A 23841-nucleotide genomic window follows, 5' to 3' on the forward strand; every position below is an offset into this window, starting at 1 on the left:
GCGGGGTTTGAGGGGTGGGGCGTGAGGGAAAGGGGCGGGGTTTGAGGGGTGGGGCGTGAGGGAGAGGGGCGGGGTTTGAGGGGTGGGGCGTGAGGGAGAGGGGCGGGGTTTGAGGGGTGGGGCGTGAGGGGGAAAGGGGCGGGGCGTGAGGGAAAGAGGCGGGGTTTGAGGGGTGGGGCGTGAGGGAGAGGGGTGGGGCGTGAGGGGAAAGGGGCGGGTTTGCGGGTTGGGCGTGAGGGAGAGGGGCGGGGTTTGATGGGTGGGCGGGGTTTGAGGGAGAGGGGCGTGAGGGAGAGGGGTGGGGCGTGAGGGAGAGGGGCGGGGTTTGAGGGGTGGGGCGTGAGGGAGAGGGGCGGGGTTTGATGGGTGGGCGGGGTTTGAGGGGTGGGGCGTGAGGGAGAGGGGCGGGGTTTGAGGGGGTGGTGGCTCTGAGGGGATGGAGTGTTGATTGGACCTTCCATGTCAGCTGACCCTTCTGGAGAAATTTGTAGGGAAAAACACTCAGAAAGTGGTCAGAATGTAATGTCCTTAAGATCCAGTGGGAGAAGGTGAAGGTGATCCTTACAGATTGTTCAGTGAACAGACTGTCAAAGTCATTTGGCAGAATGCCTCATCACCAGAACTTTCCAATAAGCACCAAGATATCGTTTGGCTGGTGGTGAAAAGGGCATTCCATGTGAGATCCTTCATGTACACCCGGTCGGTCTACATCACCACACTCTGCTCTTGAAGTATCTGTGAGGGTTTAGAAACTGTCACACATCTCCTGCTGGAATGTGTCTTGTAAAGAATGATGGCGTGGTCAAGGTTAAACCCAAGCAGCACCATGGCGTGGGATTCTATGGTTTGTTCCATGGGAAGGACACTGAGACAAATATTGACTGTGCCTGGAGGACCATTAACTCGGTGAAAGACAATCTTTGGTCTGTCCGAAACTTGTTGGTTTTCCAGACCAAGATGTTGACCTCAACCGAGTGTTGCAAACTGACACATTCTGAGGTCCAGGACTATGTACTGAGGGATGCGCTAAAGCTTCGGGCAGCTGCTGCCAAAGTGCAGTGGGGAAAGACCACCGTCTGAGGACTTTCTGACAAAGTACGCTCAGCTATCAGATCCTCTCACAGAGACTAAATGTATTTAAAATATTTTCCTCCCTTAAGTAAGAAATGCCTTGATATTTTCTTGGAACTGCAGGAAATGTCAAATACAAATTTCTTTTTGTCCTTCACGTGAAACGACTGTACAGAAATGCTTCTGTATTTATATAAAGATTTTTTATGAATAAAATATATTTTTGCAATAAAACAAGTATGTGTGAGAGAGAGAAACAGAGTCTCTGACAGAGAGTGGGTGGGAGTGTTTCAGAGAGCTCTCTCTGCAGATGCTGCCACATTTTCTAAACTTCTCCAGCGCTGTCAGGTTTTCATTGCTTTTTCTGACACTTGGTCCTGATTCTGGACAGTTCCATCAGTTCCTTGCACCCAGTCCCTGCACCTTGCACTGCTGTGACATTCCTTACATCCCCTCCCCATCCCTCACGTCCCCATCCATCACCCCATCCACCCTCGCTGTTAAAGTACAGATTTGAGACGGCCCAGGGAATCTCTTGTGGACTCAGACCTGTAAGGCCTATCTCGGTTTGTCCCGGAGATCGTACTCTTTGGAAGTCTGGAATATAAACCTCTGACAGACTTAAGTTTAATTTTAATTATCCCCTTTATTCACCAATAGCATCACTGTTACAACATAATACTGATACCTACAAGCTAAACTAACTAGGTTCTAATAACCTTGGAGAGATGGGTACCAGCTCTTCAAGTGCCCCAGCAGACTACTCCAATATACTGATACAGTGGCTTTCTTTATACAAAAGTTTGAAAAAAAATTGCATGTTCTTAATTAGACAGATAACAGTGAAAGACAATAATTTGTAAGGAAGAAAAGTTAATTGACAGGTTTGTGTATGCTTGACTAATCACTCCTACAGGCCCTATGCCATTCATCAGGTGGGAAAAACATATCCAGCCTGCTATAAAGATAAGTTGCTATCATAAAGAGATACCAATCTGAGCTAATTGGAGAGTCCATAAGCTAACCTTGTACAGCTCACATGTCTGACACAATTGTTTTATGAAATGGCTTCTTAACAAGGAGGGCAAACTTTTGACCATAAAATGGCTTCCCGACAGATTATGTCCATCCCGTATTCCCAATTCCTCTGCCTCCGCTGTATCTGCTCCCAGGAGGACCAGTTCCACCACAGAACACACCAGATGGCCTCCTTCTTTAGAGATCGCAATTTCCCTTCCCACGTGGTTAAAGATGTCCTCTAACGCATCTCGTCCACATACCCCACCCCTCCAACCGTAACAAGGACAAAACGCCCCTGGTGCTCACCTTCCACCCTACCAACCTTCGCATAAACCAAATCATCCGCCGACATTTCCGCCACCTCCAAACAGACCCCACCAGCAGGGATATATTTCCCTCCCCATCCCTTTCTGCCTTCCACAAAGACCGTTCCCTCCATGACGACCTGGTCAGGTCCACGCCCCCCTGACAACCCACCCTCTCATCCTGGCACCTTCCCCTGCCACCGCAGGAACTGTAAAACCTGCGCCCACACCTCCTCCCTCACCTCCATCTAAGGCCCTAAAGGAGCCTTCCACATCCATCAAAGTTTTACCTGCACATCCACCGATATCATTTATTGTATCCGTTGCTCCCGATGCTGTCTCCTCTACATTGGGGAGACTGGATGCCTCCTAGCAGAACGCTTTAGGGAACATCTCTGGGGCACCAGCCCAACATTTCAACTCCCCCTCCCACTCTGCCAAGGACACAGAGGTCCTGGTCCTCCTTCACCACCAGACGCTTCATCTTCTGCCTCGGAACACTTCAACCCCAGGGCATCAATGTGGGCTTTAACAGTTTCCTCATTTCCCCTTCCCCCACCTCACCCCAGTTCCAAACTTCCAGCTCGGCAATGTCCCCATGACTTGTCCTATCTGCCTATCTTCTTTTCCACCTATCCACTCACCCCTCCCCCCCAACCAATCACCTTCATCCCCTCCCCACTCACCTATTGTACTCTATGCTACTTTCTCCCCACCCCCACCCTCCTCTCACTAATCTCTCCACCCTTCAGGCTCTCTGCCTTTATTCCTGATGAAAGGCTTTTGCCCGAAACGTTGATTTTACTGCTCCTCGGATGCTGCCTGAACTGCTGTTCTTCTTCAGCACCACTCTAATCCAGAATCTCTTCAATGTCAGGTTTAGAATAATTTTAAGCTGGGAGCGGATTCCTGCTTTTTATCTTAAGCACAGAATCATTCTGTACCTGAGGTTGAAATGTTACTGCAAGATTGTATTTAAAATGATTAATTAGTCTCGAATTAAACATGCCTTCTTTTCAAGTTTGTGATTCAAATTCAAATAAGATATAAGATCTGATAGTTAGAATTGACAATGGGGCAGTCTGTAAGGTCTGTAGAGTGATCTGTAAGAACTGCAAGTAAGTTAAGGCTTCATCAATATTACCTTTTACAGAGTTTGTATTTAATAACCGATAATGGCTACTTAACATCATCATAAAGTCCCAAAATGCAATTGAATTCAATTCATAGCAGATTATCACTAAGAGTTAATTTTCTATTGGCACCAACAGCCTCAGCACTAAAATGGTCTCTCCCTCTAGTGTCCTTTTGAACTCTCAAGTCAGCAAAGATTTTTTTTCTCTCTGTCTGCCCCGCTTGCAAGGGGTGATAAGGATCCATTATAATTGGCAGCATCTGACCGTTAATTACAAAGCTTTTGATCGTACCAGGTTTCGTTTCAGGGTCAGAATCAAACACTGTCATTAATTTCACAAGGGAACGGCTGTGAATGTTATCACTTGATGTCCTGTTCACACAGATTCACTGATGCTAAGGCAAGTGTTCTTAACTGATTTACAGCATCTTGTTATCACTTGGTGAGCCCAGGTGTCCCTATCTTTTGCATTCTTTAAGTGCCCCCCTTTTCTGAGCCTTCCTGCCTGTCTATTTTCTAGTGCAGTAAATGTGTTATATAATTCAGCATTACATTTTAGTCTAAATGTTTAAAGACAAGTTTTAAGGCTATAGACCTTCTCATTGCCACCCCCACCTCCATCCCATAGCATAATATGAAACCCTCACAACCAACCCCATCAATGCCCTTCGTTTACTTGACATTCCCCAGCTCCCAATCTCACTGCATCCACCCCAAAGGTGTTCTCCCAACCCCCAAGTCTCCAAGGATATAACTTTTCTCTTTATCTCCCCCCCTATTCCTCCTCCGCCCCTCCCCCTACCCAGCAAAGGTGTGACACCATAAAATATTACCTCCCGAGATACAATAATTTTCAAGTTTTAGGTTAGTTGTAGTATCATGCAGAGCCAGATCTCTTAAGATTCTTCTAATTTAATTAATTTAGAAAGGTATAAATGACAAACTTCATATACCTTCTATCACTAGTCACATCTGGCTCCTTGAAATTACAAAATTATAACTTTTGTTTTGTAGTTATTAAACATGGACATGTCAATGAAGGGACAATTGATCAGCTTCTTAAAACAATATTTTGCAAACAAATTGCTGAACCGAGGAGATGGAGTGATGAGTACATACCTTAATTAAGCTAATGATCCATTAGACAAATTTCAATTGCTACTTTTCCCTGAGAAAGAAAAACAAACATCTCCAGTAATAGTAGAATGTTTCACGCAGCGAGTTCACAAGGTGATTCAGAGGACTGGTACGTTGGTGTATTTACACACTTTGCAGTTGGTGCAAATTGTGTTCCAATTACTTCCACCAGTTAGAACCTGCTGGATGACATGAAGCAAATGTAGAGGTAAGTTTTGGAACTGGACAACAGATCAGCTCAAAGTCAGTACAAATAAAACTAACATCAATGAAGTGTCGGTACAATTAAGGATTAGACTATAAGAAATGGGAACAGCAGTAGGTCTTTCAGCACCTCTGCCATTCAATAGGAACATAGCTGATCTGATATTCCTCATGTCCATTTTTTGCTCTTTCCCTGTAACCCTTTATTCCTCTAATGAGCAAGAATATATTTATCTCAGCCTTAAGTAGACACAAAGACTCTACGCCAACAGCTCTCACGGGCAAGGAGTTCTAAAGACTTTGAACCTGCTACAAGAAAAAAATTCCTTCTCATCTCAGTCTTAAATTGGCACCTTGCTATTCTGAGACTATACCCTCTGATCCAAAACTCTCCATTGAGAGAAACGTACTCTCTGCATTTACCCTGTCAAACCTCTTAAGGAATGTTATATGTTGATCTCATTACTCTGCATTACCATTTACTCTGATTACCTTTCACCCCCTGTGAGAAGGGAGGTGATAGAAGTGATGGGAGTTGTGTACAGGTAAAATGCGGGGAAGAAAATAAGTCATGAGGTAGAAAAGGCATGTAAAAAAGGCACAATTATAATCATTATTGGGACTTCAATATGCAGTTGGACTAAGAAAATTAGATTAGTAGCAGATCTCAAGCCAAGGAACTTTTGGAATGTCTACAAGACTTTTTTTGGAGCAGTATGTGGTAGAGCCCTTTAAGCAACAAACAATTCTGGATGTGGTGATGTTTAATGAGGCAGACTTGATTAGGCAGCTGAAAGTGAAGGAGCCCCTAGGGAGCAGTGACCATAATATGATAGAATTTGTGGTGAAGTTGGAATCAGTGTAATGGTATTACAATTGAGTAAAGGTAACTACAAAGATGTGAGAGAGATGCTGCTGTAGCTGATTGAAAGGGAGCCTAGTAAGAAAGACGGTGGAGCAGCAATGGCAATTTGGGAAGCACAATAACAATTCATCCTAAGGAAGAAGAAACTTAGTAATGGGAGGATGAGGCAACCTCAGCTCACAAGGAAGTAAGTGAACAGCATAAAAGCAAAAGAGAAAGCATAGAATATGGTGAAGATTAGAGGGAAGTCAGAGGTTTAGGAATCCTTTAAAAATCAGCAGAAGAAAACTAAAGCAATAAGGGGTAGAAAATGAAATGTGAGGAGTAAGCTAGCTAGTAACATTAAAGAAGATTTCAAGAGTTTTACATAGCTGAAAGGTAAGAAAGAGGCAAAAGTGGACAGTAGACAACTAGAAAATGAGATTGGAGAAGTAGTAATGGGGAACAAAGAAATGTTGGAGGAACTGAATAGGTACGTTGCATCATTTTTGACAGTGGAAGGCACCAGCAACATACAAGAACTTTGAGAAATTCAGGAGGCAGAGGTGAGCGTAATGGCCATAACTAAGGGGAAGGTGCAGGGGAAGTTGAAAGGTCTGAAAGTGGATAACCTACCCAGACCAGATGGACTACACCCCACAGTTCTGAAGGAGATAGCTCAGAAGATTGTAGAGGCATTAACAATGATCTTTCAGGAATCACTGGAGTCAGAAACTACAAAATGGTTAATGTAACACCCCTGTTTGAGAAAGGAAGGAAGCAAAAGACAGGAAACTATAGACCAGCGAGCCTGATCTCAGTTGTTGGTAAGATTTTAGAGTCCATTATTAAAGAGGAGATTGCAGAGCACTTGGAAGTGCATGGTAAAATAGGGCTGAGTCAGCACAGTTTCATCAAGGGGAAATCATGCTTGACAAATCTGTTGGAATTCTTTGAGAAGGTAATAGGAAATTTAAACAAAGGAGAGCCAGTGGCTGTGATCTTTTTGGATTTCCAGGAGGCCTTTGACAAGGTGCTGCAGAGGAGGTTGCTAATAAGAAAAGAGTCCATGGTGTTAGAGGTAAGGTACTGTATGTATTGAGGATCGGCTGACTGGCAGAAGGTAGAGGGTGAGGTTAACGAAGTCCTTTCCAGGATGGCAACTACTGACTAGTAGAGTTTTGCAGGGGTCAGAGTTGGGACCACAACTATTCACATTATACATTAACAATCTGAATGAAGGAACTGAGGGTATTGTTGCTATGTTTGCAGGTGACACAAAAATAGGTGAAGGGACAGGTAGTTTGAAGGCAGCAGAAGGACATAAACAGGCAAGGAGAATGAGCGAAGTGGCAGATGGAATACAATGTGGAAAGTGTATATACATTTTGGTTGGAAGAAAAGAAGTGTAGACTATTTTATAAATGAGGTAAGGCTTCAAAAATCTGAAGAGCAAAGGGACTAGCAAATCGTATTTCAGGATTCTGTTAAGGTTATTATGGAGTTTTAGTTGGCAGTTAGAAAGGCAAATGCAATGTTGGCATCCATTTCAAGAGGGCTAGAAAACAAGCACAGATATAGACTGCTGAGGCTGTATAAGGCTCTGGTCAGACCACCTTTGGAATTTTGAAACTGATTTTGTGCACCATATCTAAGAAAGATGTGTTGGCAGTGGAGGGGACCCAGAGGAGGTTTAGGAGAATTATTTCAGGAATGAAAGTCTTGTCAAATGATTAGCCATTGAGGCCTCTTGTCTGTACTCTATTGAATTTAGAAGGATGTAGGGGGATAATAGACAATACACAAAAGACAGTAGGTGCAGGAGTAGGCCATTCTGCCCTTCGAGCTTGCACCACCATTCAATGTGATCATGGATCTGATTGAAACTTACAGAATACTGAGAGGCCTGGATAGTGTGGATATGGAGCAGATGTTTCCTGTAGTAGGAGAGACAAGGACCTGAGGGCACAGCCCCAGAGTGAAGGTAAGATCCTTTAGAATTGAGATGAGGAGGAATTTCTAAAGCCAGAGGGTGGTGAATTTGTGGAAATCATTGCTGCAGAGGGCTATGGAGGCAAAGTCATTAGTGTATTTAAGCCAGAGATAGATAGGTTCTTGGTAAGTAAGGATATCAAGGGTTATGGGTAGAAGGCAGGATATGGGGTCGAGAAACATATCTGCCATGATTGAATGATAGTGCAGACTCAATGGGTTAAATGGCCTAATTCTGCTCATGCACCTTATAGTATTATCGTCTATTTTCAATTAATAATTCACCATCTCACTTTTTACAGGACCAATTCTTACTTTGTTAACTTATTTTTAATTATTTCTCAAAACGCTTAACATCTGTTTTCATACATTAACTTTTGCACCCTAATATTCTAAGTTTTCCCTTTTTAATAACTTCTGCTTTTTTAAATTTAGATTTAGATTAAATTAGATTCCCTGCAGTGTGGAAACAGGCCCTTTGGCCCAACAAGTCCACACCGACCCTCCAAAGAGTAACCCACCCTGATTAATGCACCGAACAACTATGGACAATTTAGCATGGCCAATTCCCCTAACCTGCATATCTTTGGAATGTGGGAGGAAACCGGAGCACCCGGAGGAAACTCACGCAGACACGGGGAGAATGTGCAAACTCCACACAGACAGTCGCCCAAGGCTGGAATTGAACCTGGGACCCTGGTGCTGTAAGAAATATTGCACCTAATTTTATGACCTGTCATCCATATAAGTTTAATACAATGTTTTACCTTTTTTAGTTAACAATATATAGTAAGAAATATTACAAAATGTTTCACAAAATCATAAATCAGGCAAAAGTTGACAACATTTACCTGAAGAATCTTTTATTTTTCTTCTTGCAACCTGCAAAAGGTGAAGTGAAAGATGCATGAATCACTTTATGAGTTTCACAGTGCTGGAGATCTTGTGACTCCTAATACACTGATATGGCACCAAGAGAAACAAGAGGGAAATCATTAATGTCATTAATTTTCAAGGAACATAGAGACCTGAATACTTGTCACCCACTGATGCTCTAATAGTGTGTAACACTGACTGATCTCAGGGGAATTTTATTGGAGCACCAATAACTTGGTTGTTTTTACTGATTCATACAATATATACCCATATTCATATATAATTCATATTCATATATAAGCTCATTGGTTTTATTTATTCATTCTCAGGGTCACTGATGTGGTTGGAACTTACAGTTGCCTCACCAGTCTGGATCTGGACCCACCTTCATTGAGGTTGCAATATTCTGCCCGATACCAGAGATTACAGCAAGAAATGTGTTCCTAGCAGTCAGGGATACCCCACTATCATTGGATGCAGCAAGTTGTCAACCCATCACACAGGAGGAAGTCCCATCTCGGATCAGAGTGTAGTCTTTGGAACATGGCCAGGAGCAATGGCCACTGCTGGGACTATAAACTGTACCCAGAGTCAAAGGGTAGAACTTAATAACTGGATTTGTAGGTGAAGGGTCTGTAAAATACTCAGATAATCTTCCCACCATTCTCCTGCTCACCCCCAATCTGTCTGCACCTTCCTGGGGGTGGGAGAGGCCTGCAAGAGGGATGGAAACTTCTTTTCAACGCAGTTAATGCACCTGGGGGATACACAGCATCAATAAGAACGCATTCTTTGCCACTTGTTAAATTTTGCCCAAAATGCTGGAGACCAGGACACAGGTAAGTTCAGGGTCTTACAGTGGGGATGGGATCATAATTATAAGTACAAGAAGGGTACGAACACCCAGAACCTACTGTTAATGTGTCTTGGGGGTGGGGTATCAAAATCCATAGTACCACCTCAGTTTCAGTTCTGACTTAGCTATCGGCCAAGATCCATCCATCAACGTTCCTGGGACAAGCAAAAGCTCGGCCTTTATTTTCAATCCCTAAAACTTCATTTCTTTGTTGATGAGCTTCCTGTTAGAGATCACATTGTGTCCCAGTTATCTCAGGGAAGAAGATAGTACCTTTCTTTGATTTCAGGTTAACCATCTTTGAAAATGGTCAGTAAGTATAGAGATCTGTGAGCTATGCTTTAGTGATGGATTGGAGCTGAGAAGCTGACATAAATGTTCAAACTAATTCTGTGAAAAGAGAAAGGATGTAAAAATTAAAATAGAATCTATTTTTCCTGTATATTAAGAAAGCTTTCACCAGAATATTTTATTCATTAGAAATGGCATCTCACACATTTCTAAATTTGTGTTCAGAGCACAGACATGGATTCCTCTCTGAAGTCTCACAGACACCTTGATGAAGAGAATGAAAAGCATTGCCAAAGGATTAATGCTGGAAAAATGTTCCTCGGCAGTAAACACCATGTGGGATTCCTACCACAAGTTCTTGCACTCTCCAAAAGGTAAATGTTAAATTGTCAAATCTTAAATTCAAAATTTAATTTATCAATTATGTTTCATATATATGTGTGTATGTGATAATTAAACTGAAGCAGAAAATCAGAGCAAGTAACAAGAATTTACCTATACTTGTGATTTTTAGAAAACTTTATCTGTTTTGTGCTGAAAATAGTTGGAGACAGTTAGGTGATGGGTTCATAATCAAAAGACTAAGGTCAGCTAAAGATATTTTTGTGTAGCCCTACTCTTTCTGGCCCTATCATTATAAATAAATGCTGTTTTTGGGCTCCTATTCAACAAGACTAGAAGCTATACGTGTGTTACATGCATGAGACCAAGAATAGTTCCTTGCTTTCTCCCTGTAACCCTTGATCCCCTTACTAGTCAAGAACCTATCTCTGTCTGAAATACATTCAATGACTTGGTCTGTGGCAATGAGTTCCACAGATTCACCATCCCTCAATGAAGATATTCCTCATTGTCTCAGGCATATGTTACTTTCTCCCCACCCCCACCCTCCTCTCATTTATCTCTCCACCCTGCAGGCACTCTACCTCTATTCCTGATGAAAGGCTTTTACCCGAAACATCGATTTTCCTGCTCCTCAGATGCTGCCTGAACTCCAGTACTGCTCAGCATATTCCAAATACAGTCTGACCAGAGCCTTTTACAGTCTCAGCAGTACATCTCTGCTCTTGTATTCTAGCCCTTTTATAATGAATGCCAACATTGCCTTTGCCTTCCTAACAACCAACTGAACCTGCATGTTAACCTTAAGAGAATTCTGAATGAGGACTCCTAAGGTCCTTTTGTATTTCAGATTTCCAAAGCCTTACCTCATTTCAAAATAGTGCATAACTCTATTCTTCCTACCAAAGTGTATATCTCACAGTTTTGCGCATTGAACTCCATCTGTCACTTGTTTTCCCACTGTCCTAGCATGCCCAAGTCCTTCTGCAGCCTCCCCACTTCCTCAGCATGACCTGCCCCTCCAACTATCTTTGTTGCTAAATTTACAGATGACACAATGCTCTCAGTTCCTTCATCCAGATTGTTACTGTATAATGTGAATAGTTGTGGTCTTAACACTGAACCCTGCAGAACTCCAATAGTCACCAGTTGAAAAGATCCCTTTATACCCACTCTCTGCCATTTGCCAGTCAGCCAATGCTCTATCCATGCCCATACCTTGCCCCTAAAATCATGGGCCCTTTTTGTTTGGCAGCCTCGTCAAAGACCTCCTGGAAATCCAAAATACATTGCATCCACTGGCCCTCCTTTGTCTAACTTGCTCATTACCTCCTCAAAGAAGTCTAACAGATTTGTCAGGCATGACTTGCCCTCGATCAGGCCATGATGATTCACCCCAATTTACCATGCACTTCCAAGTACTGTGCAATCTCATCCTGAATAGTGGACTCTAAAATCTTACCAACGACCTAGGTTAGGTGAACCGGCCTATAGTTTCCTTTCTTTTGCCTCCCTCCCTTCTTAAACAGGGCTGTGACATTAGCCATTTTCCAGTCCTATGGGACCCTCCCTGACTCCAGTGATTCCTGTAAGATCATCATCAATGTCTATATAGTTTCCTCAGCTATCTCCTTCAGAATTCTAGGCTGTAGTCACACCTTCCAGCTCCCTGAGCACTTAGAGTCATAGAGTCAATCATCCTTAATGATGGGCACTACGCTGACTTCTACCCCCGACTCTACTGAAGTTCTGGTATGTTACTGGTGTTTTCCGGTAGAAGACTGATACAAAGTATCTATTCAGTTCCTCCACCATTTCTTTGTTTTGCATTGCTACTTTCCAACCTAATTTTCCTGTGATCCAATGTCCACTTTTGCCTCTCTCTTACCTTTTATATATCAAAAGAATCTCTGCAGTCTCCTTTCCATTACTAGTTAGTTTATCTTTATATTTCATCTTCTTCCCACATATTGCTTTTCTAGTTGTCCTCTGCTAGTTTTTAAAGGTTTCCCAATGCTCTGGCTTGGCACTAATTTATACCAAACTTTTTCTTTTGCTTTTCTACTGTTCCTGACTTCCCTTGTCAGCCGGTTGTCTCGAACCCCCCTTGTACCTCCCAAATTACCCCCAGAAACTCCTGCCTTTGCTGTTCCACCATCTTCCCTGCTAGGCTCCCCTTCCAATCAACTCAGGCCAGCTCCTCTCTCATGTCTTTGTAATTACATTTACTCAATTGTAATACTATTACATCTGATTCCGGTTTCTCTCTCTCAAACTATAGGGTGAATTCTATCATATTATGGTCACTGCCCCCTCGGGATTCTTTCACCTAAAGTTCCCTAATCAAATCTGCCTCATTACACATCACCAAATCAGGAATTGCCCATCCCCTCGGGGGATCTACCACAAACTGCTCAAACAAAAATCTCGTAGATATTTCACAAATTTCTTTTCATTGAGTCATAGAATCATGGAGATGTACAGCACCAGGAAACAGACCCTTCAGTCCAACCCATCCATGCCAACCATATATCCCAAACCAATCTAGTCCCACCTGCCAGCACCCGGCCCATCTCCCTCCAAACCCTTCCTATTCAAATACCCATCCAAATGCCTTTTAAATGTTGCAATTGTACCAGCCTCCATCACTTCCTCTGACAGCTCATTCCATACACGTACCACCCTCTGCGTGAAAAAGTTGCTCCTTAGGTCTCTTTTATATCTTTCTCTTCTCACCCTAAACTTATTTACCCTATCCATGCCCCTCAAAATTTTGTAAACCTCTATAAGGTCACTCCTCAGCCTCCGATGCTCCAAGGAAAACAGCCCCAGCCTGTTCAGCCTCACCTATAACTCAAATCCTCCAACCCTCGCAGCATCTTTGTAAATCTTTTCTGAACCCTTTCAAGTTTCACAACATCTTTCCGATAGGAAGGAGACCAGAATTGCACGCAATATTCCAACAGTAGCCTAACCAATGTCCTGTAAGGCTGCAACATGACCTCCCTACTCCTGTACTCAATGCTCTGACCAATAAAAGAAAGCATACCAAACACCTTCTTCACTATCCTATCTACCTGCGACTCCACTTTCAAGGAGCTATGAACCTGCATTCCAAGGTCTCTTTGTTCAGCAACACTCCCGAGGACCTTACTATTAAATTCATAAGTCCTGCTAAGATTTGCTTTCCCAAAATGCAACACGTCGCATTTATCTGAATTAAACTCCATATGCCACTTCTCAGCCCATTGGCCCATCTGATCAAGATCCTGTTGTAATCTGAGGTAACTTTCTTCACTGTCCACTACACCTCCAATTTTGGTGTCATCTGCCAGCTTACTAATTGTACCTCTTATGCTTACATCCAAATCATTTATATAAATGACAAAAAGTAGAGGACCCAGCACTGATCCTTATGGCACTCCACTGGTCACAGGCCTCCAGTCTGAAAAACAACCCTCCTCCATCAACCTGTGTTGTCTATCTTTGAGCTAGTTCTGTATCCAAATGGCTAATTCTCCCTGTATTCCGTGAAATCTAAACTTACTAACCAGTCTCCCATGGGGAACCTTGTTGAACACCTTACTAAAGTCCATAAAGATCACATCTACTGCTCTGCCCTCATCAATCCTCTTTGTTACTTCTTCAAAAAACTCAATCAAGTTTTCGTTGGATTCACTACCAACCTGGTTTTTCAAGGCCACTTGCATATTGAAGTCCCTCATGATTATTGTAATGGTAACTTTCCTGCATGCCTTTTCCATCTCCTGATTTATTTTCTGACCCACATACTGACTACTGCTAGGAAGAATTTACACAACTCCCGTCAAGGTCTTTTTTCCTTAGTGGTTTCTCAACTTTACTCTCATAGTTTCTACATCTTATGATTCTGCAATTGCTTCTCACTGCAAGGCAACCCTGGTCCCTCTGCCAATCCTTTTGATAGGATGTGAATTCTTGGGTATTTGGTTCTCATTCGCAATACCATTGCAATCGTGTGATGCCCACAACATCATAGCCACCAATCTCAGTTATTTTGTTTACTGTGTGCATTTAAGTGCAACACCCTCAGACTGCTGGGTGCCTCCATGGACTTTGGTGAGGACTCAGACCAATATGGGCCAAACTCAGACAAGTGAGGCTAGTTTAGTTTGGAAAACTTGATCGGCATGGATGAGTTGGATCAAAGGGTCTGTTTCTGTGCTGTATGATTCCATGACCCCTTCCCCAAGACTTTGAGACATGGCTGTTTGCTTGCTGCACTTGGCAGTTTGCTGCATAAACTGCTGGCATATGGTGCAGGTGTGAGATTAACACAGCACACTGCCATATAGCAGATGTACACCCCTTTGACTGAAGACTGTTGACCCATGGATACTGCTTGTTTTGTATCATTGTGCTAATTGGCACAGCCAAGAAAGGCATGGATAATGCAAGCATGCACATTTCAGACGCCAGTGTCTCTGGACGAGAGAGACATGAGATGCGGTTTAGTTCTGAACAATATGGAGACTCTTCACAGCCAGTGGAGAGCTACATTCACCAGAAATCTGGTCTGTCTGCCATATCAAGAATGCAGATGATGATCTTATTTGGTAAGATAGGAAGCTAAATGTTAACAAAGTGAATTGTGACATTAATAAGGTGTTTAGCAAACTATAATCCACTTCATTGTCAATTCACTACTGCCTAATGAGAAATTCCTCTCATCTTTCAGCAAATGTATAAAGATGCAGCACGTTGTTCCGGACATTGAGATAAACCTCATCAGATTTCTTGCACGATTTTGTTTCAAATCTCGCCCTGCCTTTCAAGCCCAAGATTCAGTGTGATGACTTTCTCAGGGGGTGACAGGATCAATTCCTGTGCCTAGTTTGACGTTGGCTGATCTGTCCAGTTCTGTGAGATTTTGGAAGCAGTTTGAGGCAGGCATTTAGGATCAACCACATTGAGGGTCTGGAGTCACATGTAGGCCAGACCAGGTAAGGATGGCAGATTCCTTCTCTGAAGGACATGAGTGAATTAACTCACTGCCATCTTCTTCAGGGCAATTAGGAATTGGCAATAAATGCTCACCCAAGAGCAAATACAAAAAACTTCATGGTCACTATTAGAGTAGTTTTTAATTCCTGATTTATTAAATTAATTTAAATTTCACCATCTGCCATGATGTAATATGAACACATATCACCAGAACATTAGCCCTGGCTTCTGGCGCGACTAGATCAGTGACATCAAACTACACCACTTTGTGGATAGAGAGAACAAATCTTTAATGTAATTAACAAATGACAAAACAGTGCCATGAAAAATGTGTCAAACAGTGATGGGCTAGGATCTGAAATGCACTGCCTGTAAATGTGGTGGAGGGAGGTTCAGTTGGGGCTTTCAAAAGACAATGGGATCATCTGAAAAGGAAAAACTTTCAGAGCTGTGGGGAAAAGACAGGGTGCCACCACTGTGAATTAATCTTACAGAGGATCAGCATTGACATGATGGCTGAATGGCCTCCTTCTGTGCTGTAACCATTCTACAACAACATAATGATTTGTCCTGTTCTTGCTGTGAAGCTTTACTTTAATTCTGCTTACCCTCATTTGGTGTAACTTCAAGAGTTCTTTGATCTTGCACTTTTTCAAACAATTTTTTCTGTGTACTCTGAGTTGGGCTCACTGCAATTTTATTCTTCTTTGTATTCTTCTTTTTTGTAGCCAAGCCTGGAATGAAGACACTGCTGGTTTCTCCTTCAATAATCTGATCCTTTGGCTCTGGAACACTCTGATTTTGAAACAAGAAGTGTGATATGATGTTGATCAAGAGTTCTTTTTTATTGTAAAGTATTTAGCATTTAACAAGAATGTAGATCTCACATATCCTGTGCCCAGATCAGCTAGTGAGCTCCCAGCAGGAGGTACAGCTGTATAATGGTTTGATTATTTGTTATTTTCTATTGGGGATGCAGTTATTGTTCTGTGTCAAGATTAATATTCACTTCAACAGCTTCAGTTGATGCAGTGTGAATGACTGTGATACCACCAGGGATTAGTCTCTCAGGGCAAGAGTTCAGTCTGTGGTCGATGGTCAGACTTGACCGGCCATAGTCACAATTCCAGCTGCTCGTTGTGTTACGCTTATGGAGCAAATGACCACTTCTTCCTCCTCCATCCTCAAACATTTGAGGATTGTCCAAATTTTTCCTGGATGGTTGAAACCTGGGACTTTGCTGCTTGGGTTAATTACCAGGTAGTGTTTGACAATGTATAGGACAAGGTGCGGCTGTCACTGATTTGCAGAGTATGGGATGTTTTCCAGTGGTGACTATGGCATTTCAGATAATCCTAGGGTTTTTTTAAGGTCCTGTGTCAATGGGAGTGCATTGTTAACTGTCGATCAGTAGTGTTCTTTGAGGAGGCTGATTTCCTGGCAACACCAAGAAGTTCAATGGGTGTTAGAACAGACATTTGAGATGTTTTACTTTTAATGTCCTAGTAATAATTCTCATGACTTCCTATCAGTGATTAGTTACCATATTATAGCAGCTCCTGAGTTAGGTTGAGCAATAGTATTCCATTGCTGGGCAGACTTCCTGATGAAGGGCTTTTGCCCAAAACGTTGATTTTCCTGCTCCTCGGATGCTGCCTGACCTGCTGTGCTTTTCCAACACCACTCTAATCTTAACTGTGATCTCCAGCATCTGCAACTCACTTTCACCTAGACTTCACCTACAACCACCTGATGAAGGAGCAGCACTCTGAAAGCTAGTGCTTCCAAATAAACCTGTTGGACTATGACCTGGTGTTGTGTGATTTTTAACTTTATCACCCTTAACAGTGTTTGGTCGAAATCTTCATTTTCTGAAGTAGGCTGAGATGCAGCAAGTACGGCTTTACTGAGATCTCACTGACCAAAGCATTCACCTTGGAGATGAGCCAGTGAAGATTCACTAGATTGGCTCCTGGAATGAAAAGATCATCCAAAGATGAGACACTGAGTAAACTGGGATCAGCATTCAGGCAAACTTCGAGGCTGTAGTCACACTGTGACCCAGCTGCTGAGGTATTTTTTAAAGTCACAGAGAGGGCATTCATGATGTTTCTGAGTGAAACAACTTTGTCAGCATGAATTCTGAAGAAGAATCTTTAGACTGGCAACATTAACACTGTTTCTTCCTCTCCACAGATACTGGGAGACTTTCTCTAGCATTTTCTAGTTTTCTTGCCAGTATAATATGTGCTGAGTGCACCTATATGTTAACCTATGTAACGTATACCACAAAGACTGGGTTCTTATTGAGACAGATATCTTCAAATTTATAACAAACTCACTATTTAGACTGCTACAGTATCTCAAAAATAACCATAGCCCAGATTCTGCGCTTACTGATTACATAGATTGCAGATATTGTAAATGCCAGCTGGCTCTAACTGTGACTGCGACAACAATTGCTACTGAAGGGATGTCACATGTCACAGTGTCATCTCACTGTTTTAAAGTACAGGCTTGTCAGGTCTGGAATCTATACAATGATACAACAGGAATCTCTGTCTTTACCTCTTAGCGAGTGGCAAGGCTGTAGCTCCCCTCCAAGTTAGAGGTTCTGATACTGGGCCTCCAGCTTTGAGAGTACATCACCATTCTTAATTAAATGACAGCTCACTTTCTAAACAGTAACTGGTAAATTTAGGGAAAATCACTGCTTGATGCCTGTTTACCACACAGGGTGAGGTTGTGACCTCAATTTGACCTGGTCTGATTTGACCTGGGGTCCTTAGCAATAGTAACAGTTCACTTAAGCATTGGATTTATCGATTAATTTAGAAAAAATACAAACATAATTTCTCAGCAGGTTTTAATAAAAGAGAAGCAGAAATAATCACCTGGGTTAGACTCTTGGCAAAAGTCTCAGTATAAACAGGCTGGAATGGACCATTGACCAGTTCATCCTCCATCTGAGATTCACCTTTTCTCTGCTTCCTTTTGAATAAGCACATCACAAATATTCAGGTTGTCATTGATATATAAACATACAATCCTGATGCAAGCATAAATTCCCAATTAATCTGCATTTGCTACCCACTACCTAAATACTCTCTACCATACCAAATGTCAGCAGAAAAAACACAACATGACAGATCAGCACTCACTTTGCAGAGTCTCTTAAATATTTACTAGTTGATTTATTCACTGATTGATTCCATACAAATATTTTGTGATGTATCTCTCTCATTAACAATTTATGAAATTCTAACTTACCCTTGAAAGGACGAGAGCAGTCGGAGGAAGGAGCGAAGTGAGAAGAAACAAGATGGGAGAAGGGAGTATAGGTGCCACTTACTTCCTTGTCATCTCACTTTCCAGCTTTGAGTGTTATGTCAATTGGGATTGGGAAATGGAATGGAGTTAAGGGAGACAGAAATGGTGACAAGTGGGGTAGACAAGATCTCCAAGACAACTACAGATGAACAAAAATACTGGCCCAAACAGCAACACCCCATGTCTCATGAGTAAAGAAAATAAGTTAGATGATAGGGTAAAATAAGTTAAGTCAGAGCCAGTGATAACTTAGCCATGGTTCGTGTTTGATCTCCAAATGAACCTAAGCCAACAACTGGAGTGAGGGACCAAAATCCCATGAATGTTCTCCAGTCTTCAGTTATTGATAGAAATTGAGGCCTATTCTTGAAACATTTGGAAATCTGTTGACACCAGACATTGTCTGAATCTGCACAGGATTTCCACCAGAATTTTTTTTTATATAGATCTTTTTATTGAAAATTTAACATATTTTTACAAGTTTACAAATTTTAAAAAACCCCTGGTATAAACATTGATATACAATTAAATCTTAAATAAATAATAACCAAAATTTATCAAACAGAATAAAAAGAGATACCGAGAGGAAAAAAACAAAACTCAACAAACTACTAATCTAACCTACAACTAACCAGAGTGTATAATTAAATCTCTTACATTATTCAGAGAAAAAAAACCGACGGATAACACAGAAATTGAGTAGTGAGATATATGCTCGGAATGTGTTAATATCAGATCGTAACAAAACTCGTATATGAGCAGGATTCCTCTCCCAACGGGCCCCGGACCAGCCAGGTTCGCCATCTCAATTAAATAAAAGCCCAAGTTAGGATGACCGAAATATCTGTAATTTATGAATAATTTGGTTTTTTGGTGCACCATATTTGTAAGGAAGTCAAGGGGAATACATTCCATAATTATTCTGTGCCAATTCGAAAGTCCAGGGGGGCCTTCAGCCACCCAGTTTACCAAAATATTTTTCCTTGCACAGAAAGAGAGAACAGAAAATAATCTCTTTCTGTGCATATCCAGGGAGGGTAAGTTCGAAAAGCCCAAAAGGAGAGATACAGGAACCACTCTAATTTCCATTCCTAAGATTTCTGTCAGAATACTTGCTACTTTATGCCAATATCTACGGATCCTATGACAGGTCCATAAGCAATGTACAAGAGTGCCCACCTCTATTTTACATTTGGGACACATTGAAGATGCTCCTGCCTTAAATTTTGCCAATCGGTCCGGTGCTATATGAGCCCTATGAAGTATCTTCAACTGAATGGCCTGAGTTCTGTTGCAGATGAAGATTCTTCTGGCGTTTTCCCAAATGTCATTCCACATTCCTATAGAGATTTCCAGTCCCAAATCCTGATCCCATGTTTTAAGCAGATTGTCCATATCTCCCGATACTTCATCATGATATAAATGATAAATAGTGCTGACGGAAGATACCCCCATTGGCCTTAACACTCTACGTTCTCTATCTGATGTATAAAAATGATCTTCTGTATGTAATCTCGAATTTGGAAGTATCCATTAGGTAATCTAAATTTCTGATGCAGCTGTTCAAAAGACATCAGGACCCCTTCTTTAAACAGATCCCCTAAACAGGAGATACCCCTGGATCTCCAGAGTTTGAAACTGGCATCTGTAAACCCCGGTTGAAATCCCCATGTTCTCACTATCGGAGCATAGGGGGATGTTTTATGTGAGTTGCCCTCATTTTGCCGCATTATATTCCAAGCTTTAATTGTGTTTAGTATTATAGAGTTTTTACAGTGATCCGTAATGATTTTCCTCTTGTCTGAAAACAAGACGTTAATAAGTGGGCATTTTACTTGAGAAACCTTGATGTCCAGCCAGATTGATTGTGGGTCAGACAAGACCCAGTCGGCTATCTAGTTTAATAGGGAGTTTAACTGATATTTCCTAAAATCGGGGAAGTCCAATCCTCCCCTTGCCTGTGGAAGCTGTAGCTTCTTCAGCTTAATGAGGGGCTGTCTATGATTCCAGATAAAGGAACCCAACCAGCCATATAATTTACGTAGTGCCAGCCTCGGCAGCATCACCGGAAACATTCTCATAGGTATAGGAGATGGGGCAGGACATTCATTTTAATTAGTGCTATTCTACCCAGCCAGGAAATTGGAAGGTCTCCCCATCGTTGGAGGTCCTGCCTTATCCTTTCCAGTAAATGCACAAAGTTAGCCTTGTATAACTGACCAAATACTGGGGTAATGAAAATACCTAAATATAAGAAACCCTCCAGGGACCAACGAAAGGGAAAAAGGGATCCGTCCACTAAGTGGGGTATCATAGCAAGGCCAGCCATTGGCATAGCCTCCGATTTTGAAAAATTAATTTTATAGCCTGAGAATGCGCTAAATGTATTAATAACTTGGATTAGGCGAGGTACGGACATCAGAGGATTACTGAGGAATAGAAGAACATCATCTGCATACAGGGTAATTTTATGTTTACTTGTACCAATCCTCGGGGCCGTTATATTAGGATCAGCTCATATAGCTTCTGCTAGAGGTTCAATTATTAGTGTAAATAACAATGGCGAGAGAGGACATCCCTGACAGCAGTCCCTACCCACACTGAAGCTATCCGAACCTAATCCATTGGTAAACACAACTGCTTTGGGATCACTATACAGTGTTGAGACCCATTTGGTAAACACCTTTCCAACGCCAAACCTTTCCAATGTGTAAAACAAATATGACCATTCAACCCTATCAAATGTCTTTTCCACATCTAATGCGACTACTACGCCTGGTATCTTTCCCTGATGGCAGGCTTGAATCACTTTCAAAACCCTTCTAACATTATTGGATGATCTATGGCCCTTAATAAACCCTGTCTGATCCTCCTTTATAATGTGTGACAATACCCTTTCTAGCCTCAATGCTAACATTTTAGAGAGGATTTTAAAATCTACACTTAGCAAGGATATTGGTCTGTATGACGCGCAATCTTCTGGGTCCTTTCCTTTTTTGAGAATAAGAGAGATATTCGTCTCTTTCAGCGAAGGCGGGAGACAGCCCTGACTGTATGAGTAGTTATACATGTCCATAAGTGGACCAGCCAATACTCCTGTAAATTCTTTATAGAATTCAGCTTGAAAACCATCTGGGCCCGGTGCCTTACTGCTCTGAAGCTGCCTGATTGCATCAAGTATTTCTTGGCTTGTTAAGGGAACATTCAGGACCGATACCTGTTCCAGAGTTAGGCCCGGAAAGGTCAGGTTTTTAAAAAATGATTGCATCCTCCTAGTTCTGTCTTCGCAATCCTGCAATTTATATAAATCAGAGTCAAATTTTCTAAAGATTGTGTTAATCCTTTTATGATCATGAGTCAGAATACCGTACTTTCCTTGATAGACGTGATAGTTTGAGGGGCCTTTTTTTACTTTGCGAGAAACATGAAGTATCTACCAGGTTTATCGCCAAATTCATATAACCTTTGTTTTGCAAATAATATTTCCCTCTTCGCCATTTGGGTAAGCGTGGTATTTAGAGCTGTCCTAAGGGCCGTAATCCTTTGTAATTTGATAACAGAAGGTCTGTCAGCATGTGCTGTTTCAGCCGCTTTTAAGCGAGCTTCGAGCAGACGCTATTGTTCTCCCTTTAATTTTTTCTGGGTCGCTGAGTAGGAGATGATCAAACCTCGCGCGTAAGCTTTGATGGTCTACCACATGATTGATGGGTTGCTAGCCAAACCTAAATTAATTTCTAAAAAAATTTTTAATTCTTGAGAGAAATACTTTACAAATTTACTATCTTTCATCAGGAAGGGGTCTATACGCCAATGCCGAGGGGATGTCTCATTGTTCCTCGCCTTGATTTCCATATACACAGCAGCGTGATCAGAAATTGCTATACTGCCTATTTTACAGGATGATATGGAATTTTAAAAAATTGAGGGGGCAAAAAACATATCAATTCTGGTATGACATTTATGTGGATTGGAGTAAAAAGAAAAATCTCTCCCTGTGGGTGAAGGCATCTCCATACATCTAGTCTGAAATCGTTGTTCAAATCCACCAATTGTCTAGATCTGGGAGATACTCCTGCAGTTCTCTTAGGAGTCCTATCTATTTCCAGATCCATAATACAATTAAAATCTCCCCCTATAATTGTATGACAAGCACCGAGAGCCATCAATGTTGAGAAGGCTTCCGTTATAAATTTAAAAGGATGTGCCAGGAGGGCAATACAAATTTAAGGTCCCATATTCCTCTCCATTTTTAAGGGCTTTAATCAGAATATATCATCTAGATTCGTCTTTTATCTGGTTTAGGATTTTGAAAGGGAAGTTCTTCCGAATAAGAATAACAACTCCCCTACTTTTTGAGCTGAAGGAAGAAAAGAAGGCCTGATTAAATCCACCCTGTCGTAATTTCAAGTGTTAGAACATAGAACATAGAACATAGAAAAATACAGCGCAGTACAGGCCCTTTGGCCCTCGATGTTGCGCCGATCCAAGCCCACCTAACCTACACTAGCCCACTATCCTCCACATGCCTATCCAATGCCCGTTTAAATGCCCATAAAGAGGGAGAGTCCACCACTGCTACTGGCAGGGCATTCCATGAACTCACGACTCGCTGAGTAAAGAATCTACCCCTAACATCTGTCCTATACCTACCACCCCTTAATTTAAAGCTATGCCCCCTCGTAATAGCTGACTCCACTTATTGTTCTTTATCCAATAAGTGTGTCTCCTGTAGGAGAGCTATATCAACCCTTTCTTTCTTGAGGTTTGATAATATTTTCTTCCTTTTGACTGGTGAATTGGGGGAAGGGAAATTACCAATTGGGGGAAGGGAAATTATCAATTGGGGGAAGGGAAATTACGATGCTGTAAGACAGGATTTGAGGAGCATACGTTGGGAGCATAGGCTGTCAGGGAAGGATGTGGTGGAAATGTGGAACTTTTTCAAGGAGCAGATACGACGTGTCCTTGATATGTATGTACCGATCAGGCAGGAAAGAAATGGTCGTGTGAGGGAGCCTTGGTTGACGAGGGAGGTTGAATGTCTAGTAAAGAGGAAGAAGGAGGCTTACATAAGGTTGAGGAAACAAGGTTCAGACAGAGCAGTGGAGGGATACAGGATAGCCAGAAGGGACCTGAAGAAAGGGATTAGGAGAGCTAAGAGAGGGCATGAAAAATCCCTGGCGGATAGGATCAAGGATAACCCCAAGGCATTCTATGCGTATGTGAGAAACCTGAGAATGACGAGAACGAGGGTAGGTCCGATCAAGGACAGTGGTGGGAGACTGTGTATTGAGTCGGAAGAGATAGGAGAGGTCTTGAACAAGTACTTCTCTTCAGTATTTACGAACGAGAGGGACCGTATTGTTGAAGAGGAGAGTGTGAAACGGACTGATAAGCTAGAAGAGATACCTGTTAGGAAGGAAGATGTGTTGGACATTTTGAACAACTTGAGGAT

General features: G+C 42.0%; 1 long non-coding RNA gene across 1 annotated transcript; it reads left to right on the plus strand.

Moving 5' to 3' along the window:
• Window positions 1-428: 428 nt before the first annotated feature.
• On the plus strand, window positions 429-16850 carry LOC140483388 (uncharacterized). The gene is made up of 5 exons (XR_011961940.1): window positions 429-1095; window positions 3839-3931; window positions 8914-9423; window positions 9957-10105; window positions 15785-16850. It is a non-coding gene; the product is annotated as an uncharacterized lncRNA (long non-coding RNA).
• The last annotated feature ends 6991 nt before the right edge of the window (window positions 16851-23841 follow it).

The sequence above is a fragment of the Chiloscyllium punctatum genome, chromosome 11 (assembly GCF_047496795.1).
Source record: "Chiloscyllium punctatum isolate Juve2018m chromosome 11, sChiPun1.3, whole genome shotgun sequence".
Classification (NCBI taxonomy): domain Eukaryota; kingdom Metazoa; phylum Chordata; class Chondrichthyes; order Orectolobiformes; family Hemiscylliidae; genus Chiloscyllium; species Chiloscyllium punctatum.